Genomic DNA, 10911 nt, shown 5'->3' on the forward strand with positions numbered 1-10911 from the left:
TTATTCGTGAAATCTAGATAAGTATTTTGAGTTTGCATGCTACTGTAAATTAAAAACATGTGAAAAGTAAGGTGTACTCCCAAGAGGAAGGGTGAATTAAGTTTTTAAAATTTCTTTGAAAATTTTAATATAGTATAACCCTTTTCAAATTAAATTAATTACAATCACACAAATATAATTGATTTGCAATGACCAACACTCAATCAATAAGGTAAGCTTGATTTTACAATATGAAACAAAATAGAAATTTCAGCAAACTTCCAAAATTCAGATTTTGATATCAAACAAATTACTTGAGTTTATGTATATTAATAAACTTTGATATTTATCAACATATTTTCTTTAATTAAGATTTTCGCAGTCAACGTGCTTTCTTTAATAAAGGTTTCCGCAATTCCCAATAACTATTTATTTTCTAGCAATTAAGTAATTATCCACGCAATTTATATATATATGAAGAAAATTAAAGAGATTTAGGGAAGAGAAAGACACCAAGATTTTATGAGGTTCGACTATACCCGCCTACGTCCTCGCCTTAAGCAAATCACTCAAGAATTTCACCATACCACTCCCTTAACCGAGCGGAACAAACCGTTCACACACTCCTTTAAGTAGAATGGAACCTCCTCTCAAAGAAATATCTCACGCTCGGTAGTCCAACGATTCAACAATCTTGAACCATAAAAAACAACAAGAGAAATAAGAACAACTCTTGTGTACAAAGGAACTCTCACAGCAAAAGCAGATTAGTATAATTTAAAACAAATATACTTCAATCAAATTCAATATTGAAATATGAAGTTCAAGTATACATCACCAGGGTTCTGATTTGATTTGTAAATCTCAATAGAGGATGATCAGAAACTGTGAGTTATATTAGCGTAAACACAGTAGGATTTCAGAAAATAGTTTGAGCAAGAAAGCTTCGAACTTTTGATTATTGCTAATTGTTGGGGTGTTTTAAATCTTGAAATTAACTTGTATTTATAGAGTTAAAAAGTGTATAAATGTATTCCCCAAGTTACTTGGAGTGTTTTCCAAGTTTTCACAAAGTTTGATAGCCAAGAAATTTATTTTGGAAACATTCCCTCGTTGTTTTAAATTTAAATTTATGAAGGTCAGACGCTTGATCCCAAAGGGTTGGTCGCCTGTGCATTTAAAATTTCAGCATATTTTGGAACACAATACAAGGTCAGTTGCCTGATCCTAAGAGGTTAGTTGCCTGACCTAGTTCTGTCTGCTTGTCAGTCAATTGACTAGATATGGTTAGTCGCCTAATCTACTATTAGCTTCAACCACCCTTCAGTATTTTGAGTATAATTTTCACTATAAAATTTCAAATAATACGATCTTAGTATCAAAAGAAAGCTAAAAAATAATCCTATAAGTTTCATGTTGAACATTTTTAAAGATAGGAATTTATTGATGGATAAAATTGCACATAAATGTAGATATAGAAAAAAAAAATGACAATTTGGAGAATCCTATTTTGTTGCTTTTCATTCCAAGAATAATTTTAACCTTTTTGAAATAAATTTTGACCTTATAAAAATATTTTCAAGTATTTTAAAAAGTATTTAGGTCCAAGTAATTAACTTAAGAGTTTCATGCATCCATATTGAAATCGATTAAAGTACTTACATGAGACTTCTTAAAAGACTATAACTTTCTAAGCGTTAAGGCTTCATGTATTTGCTTTGCTCTTAGTGTCTTCATGTACTTGCTTTGACTTCCTTCATGTTTGACTTGACTTTAAGCTTCAATAGTCTTTAACTTCATAAGATCTCGTAGCATTAAGTTCGAACTTTCAAAAGACTTTGTCAAGCACTTGTTCTTGAACACTTGAGTAGTGAATCATCACTTAATAAATATATTAAGTTCCTTTACTTTGTTATCATCAAAACAAGATTCTAAACTTTGTGAGACCAACAATCTCTCCCTTTTTGATGATAAATAAGAAACAAAATTGAGTAAGCCTTAAAAAGACTTCCCCTTACAATAAGCATCAACTTAACAATATTTGCAATATTAAGATCAATTTCAATATCATGTTCATTTATCAAAATTAGCTGAATATCACATCATGCTCATATATTTCATTTCATAGTTGAATATACATGCTTAGGTATGCAAGTGTCATGCTCAATTTCTCTTAATTTTTGCCCAAAAGTTCTCCCCCTTTTGACATCAATCAAAAAGAGTAAGATATGAAAAACATATAAATACCAAGGTAATGAGCAACCATAAGTAAAAATATAGATCCAGTTGTTACTTTTTGAGTCCGATCCCTATTTTGATGATGACAAACCACAGTATCTCACTTGTGTAACTGAGTGTGAACAGGTTTATATTTTTGTAAGCACAAGCGATGAATGCAAAATGGAAGTCGTAAAGAGCACTGAGAAGAACACCAATTGACATATTCCATGGAGCATTGAGGAGCAGAAGACACGAAGACTTTATTTATTTTCTGGGTTGTAATAGTAATTAGGGTTGAATGTGCATGCATCTTACATGATTTAAAATTGAAACTTTACCTGACCTTAGATTGACCATAGGACTTCCAAATAACATGAAAAACTCTTTTTATAAAATGCCTAACTTATACAAAGGTTTTTAAATGGTTTTAAAGTTAAAATAAGGTAAAAACTAAATTTTTCAAAGGGGTCAGTCAATCGGCCAGTCGACCGAATGTTAGAAATGAGCAATTTTATCAATAAATTATATCTCATATCAAACCATGTTCAACATGTAAATTGTGGCATTTTCCCATAGCTTGAGTTTGATACCAAGAACGTCCAAATTGAAGTTACACAGAAAAAGTTATGGCCAAAACACTGAAACATGTTCGTAAGAGAAAACTCCCTTCGTGTTTCTTCCGTCTCATTGATGGACATTTTTATCAAACCAAAAAATTTTATCTTAAAATGTGTTCAACATGAAAGTTGTGTAATTTTCTCTTACCTTTCTATTGATATTAATAACATCTAATTTCAAGTTCTATAGAAAAATTTATGGCCAAAACACTGAACAGTGTTTGCGCAGAAAAGTAGAGGCCGGTTGACCGAGCCTTCACTACGATTGACCGAAACTCGTTGATTTCAAGCCCCGGTCGACCGTACCTTGAGCTTGGTCGACCGAACTTCTTGGGAAAGTGTCCCAACAGCCAAAAAATGGCTAGTTTTCAAAATAAAAAAATATTTTAAGGTCCCAACGACTATATAACGGTCACAAGGGGTTTTTGCCTATAAATACAACCCCAAAACACTTGAAAATGTTGGAGAATCCCTTTGTTAATTTAGTTTATCATTCTTTGATTCTTCCAAACTTCTATACCCCATTTGTTATTTAAATTCTCATTTTTCTCCTACTCTTCTTTTATTTGAAAATCATTTTGGGAGAAAATATTCTTGGGAGTTTTATGTGAAGAGGCTTGAGCATATATCATATACATATATATTACTTGATGGCCTTCTTCTTTCATTTGTGATATATTTTCAAAGATTAAAATGTCTCCTATTCTCTTCTTTTGAAAACCATTTTGGGAAAAATATTTTTGGGGTTATATTTGAAGAGGCTTAAGCATATAACATTCTCTATATGTATATTGCTTGAAGGCCTTTCTATTTTTCATGTTTTCAAAGATTAAATTTCTCCCATATTCTTTTATTTGAAAAAATAATTTTTGGAGAAATTTATTGTGAATAATGTCTTGAAGGCTTGGGCTAATATTCTTGCTCATATATTTTGCTTGAATGCCTTCTTGGGATTAATTTTACTAAGGTCAATCATTTTGAAGAAAACCCTAATATTCTCCTACTCTTATCTTGACATACATTTGTTGGAGAATTTCTTTGAGTTATACAAGAGGGAGCCTCGAGCATATATCAATTTAATATATACTTGCTTGAGAGGCTTCTCCTTCTATTTTATAAAGGTCAATCATTTTAGAAAAGAAAATCATTTTCCAAACTCTCAAGTTTTACTTGAAAAATATTTTGAGAGAAAACTCATACTCTACATGAGCTTCACTTCAAAATCATATGAGAATGCATATTAGATTTTAATGTTGTACATCTCTGCTTGTATTTCAAAAGCATATTTTATGTACAAAATGATTTTATTGTAACGGTTCGGTTCAGCCCATTAATTGAACTGGGGAGTCTCAGCCCTATAAGTGAGACCGGTTTGGTTCAGCCCGGAATTGAACTGGGGAGTTTTAGCCCCGCAAGTGAGACTAATTTGGCTCAGCCTAGTAATTGAGCCGGGGTTTTCCTCACCCCATAAGGAGAGGATGTAAAAGGCTTTTGCTCCGCCCGGTTAAGTGAGCAGGTATAATGGAATCCTTGGGGGTAAGCCCAAGGCAGGGATGTAGGCTGGTTTGGCCGAACCTCGATAACAAATCTAGTGTCTCTCTTTCTATCTTATTTAAATTCTTGCATTTTAATTTCAGCATATGTATGAATGTTTATTTAATGTCGAAATTATTTTCATGCACACATTTGATTTAAATAAGATACTGCACACGTGTATGTTTGTTTTTATTGTTAAACTCACTTTACATACACGTATACATGTTGAATGGGATATGATACTGTGGTGAATCGGCGAATTGTTTGAATTAGCCAAAAAGTTTTTAAAAACCCAATTCACCCCCCCTCTTGGGATCACACCAATTCCAACACCAGTGAAGATACAAAACAACACTTTTGCATTCATCATGCATAAAAAGATAGAGTTTCAAAGTAGCATGAGAAAATACAAAAGATTGTATATCAGAATTTTCAATAATTTCTAGTAATGAACATAAATCATGATATCATTACCTAACAAGTATAACTCCCCCTGAATGAAATGTATTTCATATTCAATAAATTCATAATTTCATTCTTGAAAGACAAACTATGTATCCATGTAGAGTATGAGTGTAAATATCATGTGAAGCTATCATCATTATTAGTCATCATTAGCAATCATCATTATCAATTATGCTTTTAAATTTATTGTGTCATGCTCATACTTAGTTTGCTCACATTCAGATTTGCTAAAATTTCTCCCTGTTTTATATCAACAAAAGGATAAGCCAAAAGAAATATTATGCAAAAGTACTAGAGACCAAAAAATTTTCACATTTAGATCACAATAACAAGGTCCACAAGCCAGAATATATTTCAAGCAAAACATGGTCATCCATTATTCAGCGTGCAACATATATATAACATAATCCAAAATAATCATGTGAACTAAGATGGTCAAGAGAAAAATAAATTTGTTTTATTTATTAAAAGAAAAGAACTAGTAGTGACGAAGCATCCGAACCGTCACTACTAATCGACTAATAGTGATAAATATTCCAGACCGTCACTACTAGTGAAAAATAAATTTATTTTATTTATTAAAATAAAAGAACTAGTAGTGACGAAGTGTAACGCCGCGAACCCTTAAACTCGGGTCTGGTGCGTTATACCTGATAAAATCCTGATAATCTATAATATATATACGTAGCGGAAAATATAAACATAATCTCCATATAACATATACCATAATACCGTAATATCGGAGTTTACTATTTTCTACCCATAATCTATAAAATTCTACCATCACTTGCATTTCCATAAATATATACATCTCCAAAACATTACAGTATTTTCACAACCATTACTTACTCATCATCCTTAAGACATAAAGATATAAAATATATATATATACATCCCCAAAATAGTATCAACATTTTTTATAGCCCTCAAAACTGCTAAAATACCCTCGAGCTCCTAAGCCCGACCTCGAGGATGTCCTGAAAAGAAACATTCATATTCGGGTGAGACACATCTCAGTAAGGGAAGAAATATACACATTAAAACAGCATGTGGTTAACATGAGGTATATAGATATCATTTTAATACATTTGCAAATCATTAACATAACTCTGAAAACATTCTCTGAACCTAATCAAACACATGCAAAGGATTTAACCCACGAGATTACCCAAGGATAGGGGTGATTACCCGCCTATACAAGTAGCACTCCTCTGCTTTGATACTTAAGCAACCCGAAGGTCACTACGTAACTAAAGCATACCAGGGCACTCACCTTACTCAGTAAGCCCTCAGGTGTTAAATTGATCTCGTACTCACACCGTTCAACAATAGTTTACCAGCAAAGGCCCTAAGGATAGGGAAATCTACCCGCCTATGCAAGTAGGTTTCCGCTGCCCTAGTACATTATGCAGCTACTGCTGCATCTAAAGCTACTAGTACACTCGCCTTTCTCAGCAAGCCCTCGAGTAAAGAGTTTGCCTCGCCCAATTGTAACATGTTCTACATACATAGATACTTCTAATATCATAATACTTCACTCCGTTCTGTCATTATTCATTCATACACATTTGTTCATGTTCATAGCTTAAACATTACATTTCGTTTCACTTTAAGTGACTCTTTCCCATTTACTTTATTCACATTTGTCATTTCATTTCATGGTCATTCCATTGTCATTTCATTGCATAACATTTTCATTTCATTCCTTCGTACTACAGCCGCTCTTTAGTCATCATTTGTTAGTTCACATAGAAATGTGCTAGAATCTGCTATAGTTAGTCCACATAGAAATGTGCTAGAATCTGCTAACATGACTTTCAACTGTCATACATTTACATGGTTACATTTAACATACACAGGCAACATAGTCCATGTCATATTTTATTCATAATACTTTACTTGCTTAACCTGTATCTCATACATTTAACATATATTCGTAGAGACTCTCATGCCACATAATTTAACAATAATTTCATACATATTCCTGTAAAATAAGCCAACCCACATTTAACATTTATATGCTGAAAATACATTTCATTTCTTACATAAATTCCTCAGAAAATTCCTTTTCACTTTCATCCATTTACTTTCACATATACATAACTATATAAACAACCATAGGTTCAGAAATCATAATTTTTACATGGTTGACATTTTATACCCATTTAAAAATATATATACATAAATAACACATAATCCATTTTAATTCATGAAAACCTGATTTAACATATAAATTTCCCCCTTACCTGACTTTCGAGCTACGCTGATTGGATCCCCGAATTGATACCCACAACGTTCACTTGGACCCTGAATCCAAAAATCCTATTTAATTAAATAAATTCCAATTAACTCAAATATCAAGAAAAACACCTATTTACTACTTCCTAGGCTCCAAATAACATTATTCCTTAAGAAAATCCCAAAATAACTCACTTACCCTGATTTTGGGCTGTTTCTCAAACCTTCCAAACCAACGATCAGCTCCTACAGCCTTGCAGAGAATGATCCTACGAACGTTGTGGCGGTTCTGGATCGTCAAATCGGGTCAAATGAGGCCCGAAATCGAAGAGAGAAGGCTAGGAGATCGTTTCTGAGAGAGAGAGAGAGTGAAGAAGGTTTGTGAATTGCGCTGAAAAATGAAGAACAACTTATTTAAAGACAGGGCTTTGTCGACGAGACACGTGGATTCGTCAATGAGAAAGTACTATAGAGACTTTGTCGAAGAGAAGATACCTTCGCTGACGAAATTCAGAGTTCCAAAATATACTCTCTCGGGATTCCTTCGTCAATGAGGAACTGGATTCATCGATGAGCTTTTGAAGGACACTCGTCGACGAGAACAAGACATTCGTTGACGAGGCCTGCTGCTCCTTCTAAAAATCCATCATTTTCCCTTATTATCCATTAATCCATTCCATTTATTATATTTTCTAATTATTTTAATTTCGGGGTCATTACACGAAGCTTCCCAATTGTCACTACTAATGGACTAATAGTGACGAATATTCCAAACCATCACTACTAGTGAAAAATAAATTTGTTTTATTTATTAATACAATAATAATAGTGACAGTTAATTAACCGTCACTAAAAAGTTCCTTTTAGTGACGCATTTAAATCGTCACTAATACCCAAATAATTGTCGCTAATTGTTTCCCGGGGTAGTTTTCATGCAAAAAGTGGTTTCCTACGTTGGTTTAAGCGAGGAAATTGGAATATTAGCGACAAAAGTATTAGTGACGGATGAAATTTCATCACTAATAATCGAACTATTAGTAACGTTTCTAAAAAAATTTCACTAATACTACACTTTTAGTGACGAAATTTCATCCATCACTAATACTTCTGTCACTAAAAACCAGTTTTCTTGTAGTGCCCTAACTCCTAGCCTTTTATTCTAGCCCTCTTTAGAAAACCCTATCTTCTTAGCCCTCTTATCCCAGTGCATGGTAGATTGGTAGGCCTAAAATAGACCCAACGGGTTCCCAAAAAAATAGACTCTCCAGCTACTTGGCAGCACATGGGCATTTCAATTCCAGCTCACGACCTACCTTTAATTCCTCTCAATTTGCTGCCCTTTTAATTGCATGCATGGGCTAGGCCTCACGTAGTCTTTCACATGCAAGACTCCTAGCACAGGCCAGCTCACGACCGACCTTCAATTGGGCCTTCAGCTTCACTTGCTTTTACACGACCAACATGCTTCCCTTTCATGCTTTTACATGACTTCCAATTGCATGCATGGCCTCCCTTGCATTCTTGTATGGCCCATGCAAGCATGGGCCTTACGTACACAGTCTTCTCTTCACACACGCACAACCTACATTAAATTTCATACAACTCACGACTTCGAGCAAATAATTCCTTGCATGCTCACGTGCTCCAATTCCGAGCTCTCCTCATGTGTGTGGCCTTTATATTTTATTCTCAAGCGTTGCCCTGGAATAATTAAACATTAATATTCATAAATTTAAGGAAAAAATAGGATAATGATCTAAATATTATTAATTGAGCTCAATGATTAAATACTGGACATAATTAAACATTTAAATGAAATTACAATCTTTAATTAATGCTTTTTAAACACATAATTATGCAACTTTGATGCATAATACCCACCTAGACTTAGCCCACAAACTCTAACATGATAATCAAACCTTAACCCAACCTGTGTTTAAAACCCAAGTTAGCTTAATCCAAGCCCCACCATCCTATTCAGCTCATAGGAATTTGCGAGAAAAGGCTAATAAAATCCAATAAAAATTGAAAAAAAAATCAGATTTTAGGGGATGAAAAGGGTGGTTTACCTATGTTCGAGCTATATCCAAGAAGAGAAGCCAAGAGCATGAGGTTCTCTGCCATGGTTGAGGGTGCTGAACCTATAAAAAAGAATAGAGAAATCAAGAGAGTGAGTTGAGAAAGAAAAAGAAAAAGAAAGAGAAAGAGAGAAGGAGAGAGGCTAAATAGGAGAGAAGAGAGAAGAGATAGAGAATAATGACCTGAAGAATAATGGTATTTAAATAATAAGAGAAAGGGAAATGAGAAACATAAACATAAGGAGGCAGCAGCGTTCATCAACGACGTGGCAGTAGAGGCTCGTCGACGAGAAGATACCGAGGGGATATTTTGGGCCTCTGAATTTCGTTGATGAAGGGAAGAGTTCGTCGACGAATTGTCTATTGACCTCATCGACGAGGTGACGTGGCTCGTCAATGAAGCCCATGGTATAAATAGTGCAAACCTCGGAATTTTACGCAGAAAAATTGGCAGAAACACACTCTCTCTCTCCTTGCTACAATTTCTCTATCCTCTCTCTTCGATTTTGGCTCCGCAAATGGCTCCACTGTTCGCCAAATTGATGATCTAAAGCCACCACGACGCTCATGGGGAAGTTCTCTCCAAATCTACTAGAGCGGATCGTTGGTGGGGTAGAGTTGGAATTCATCCCTAGTTTAAGGTAAGATTTTTTATGCAAAATTTTGGTCTTACGGTAGTTGTAGGAAATGATATTCATAGAAAAATACTGAAGTTTAGTTTTGAGAGTTGTTATTTTCAGGGTGTTGAACGGGAAACCCTACGGGTGCAGGACCAGTGCATTTAGGGGGTTTCTTTTTAGTTCCAGGTAAGGGAATAAACTAAAGCATTTATTTTCCATACAAATTATTATTATTTATTAACAAATTAATTTTCAGGAAAGTATGTATTATATTTGTATATTATAAAGAAAATGCATATTTGGGAAAATACTGCTATTATGTTGAAATATATTTATATGTGAGAAATGCCAGAAATTATGATTTCAGAATATAATGTATGGTTTTATACAACAATGTGTGGCATGAATATTATTTATGTGGGAAGTATTATGATATGACAATTTTATGAATAAATTATGTTTTGCAAAAATTATAAAATAATGCAGTACATTATGTTTCAAAATGCATGATAAATGAATTATTTATTCAGAACGATATGTATGAAATGTTCGGCGCAAGGTCGTGATTAATAGTCGGCGCAAGGCATGTTTTACGTATGATTTCGGCGTAAGGCCATATTTATGAAATGTTCGACGTAAGATCGCAGATATGAAAAAATCGGTGCAGGGCCATATATATGCATGTATGTTATTACAGAAAATGCTATCAATATTTTTATGTTAAACAAGTATATTATCATGTATTATATATGTTATCAGAACCCGGATGATAGTTCAGTTCAGTTATAAGAGCACGGTACCGTTGCTATACAGATCAGATATCTATGTTCAGACTTGTGCTAACCACCCCACAAGGGGGTGGGAGATGGATAGTCGATGTGGCTTTCAGTGTAGAGTTGTAGATATCCACCTGGCAGTCTAGACCAGGGTGTGGCGGGCCCATCGTATTTACAGACATTTTTGAATTGGCAGTGGTCGGCCAACCATTGTCGGGTCCCGCCTTCGGGCTACACAACCCGTCATGGGGGGTAGTACATGACATCAACTAGCTATACATCCTGGGTAAATTTTAGTATTACCAGTTATATCAGACATCTCATGAACAGTATGAATTATTAGAAATTATGAAAGTTATGATTATTCAGTATGTTATGATGA

This window comes from Malania oleifera, chromosome 2 (assembly GCF_029873635.1).
Source record: "Malania oleifera isolate guangnan ecotype guangnan chromosome 2, ASM2987363v1, whole genome shotgun sequence".
In the NCBI taxonomy this organism is placed as follows: Eukaryota; Viridiplantae; Streptophyta; class Magnoliopsida; order Santalales; family Ximeniaceae; genus Malania; species Malania oleifera.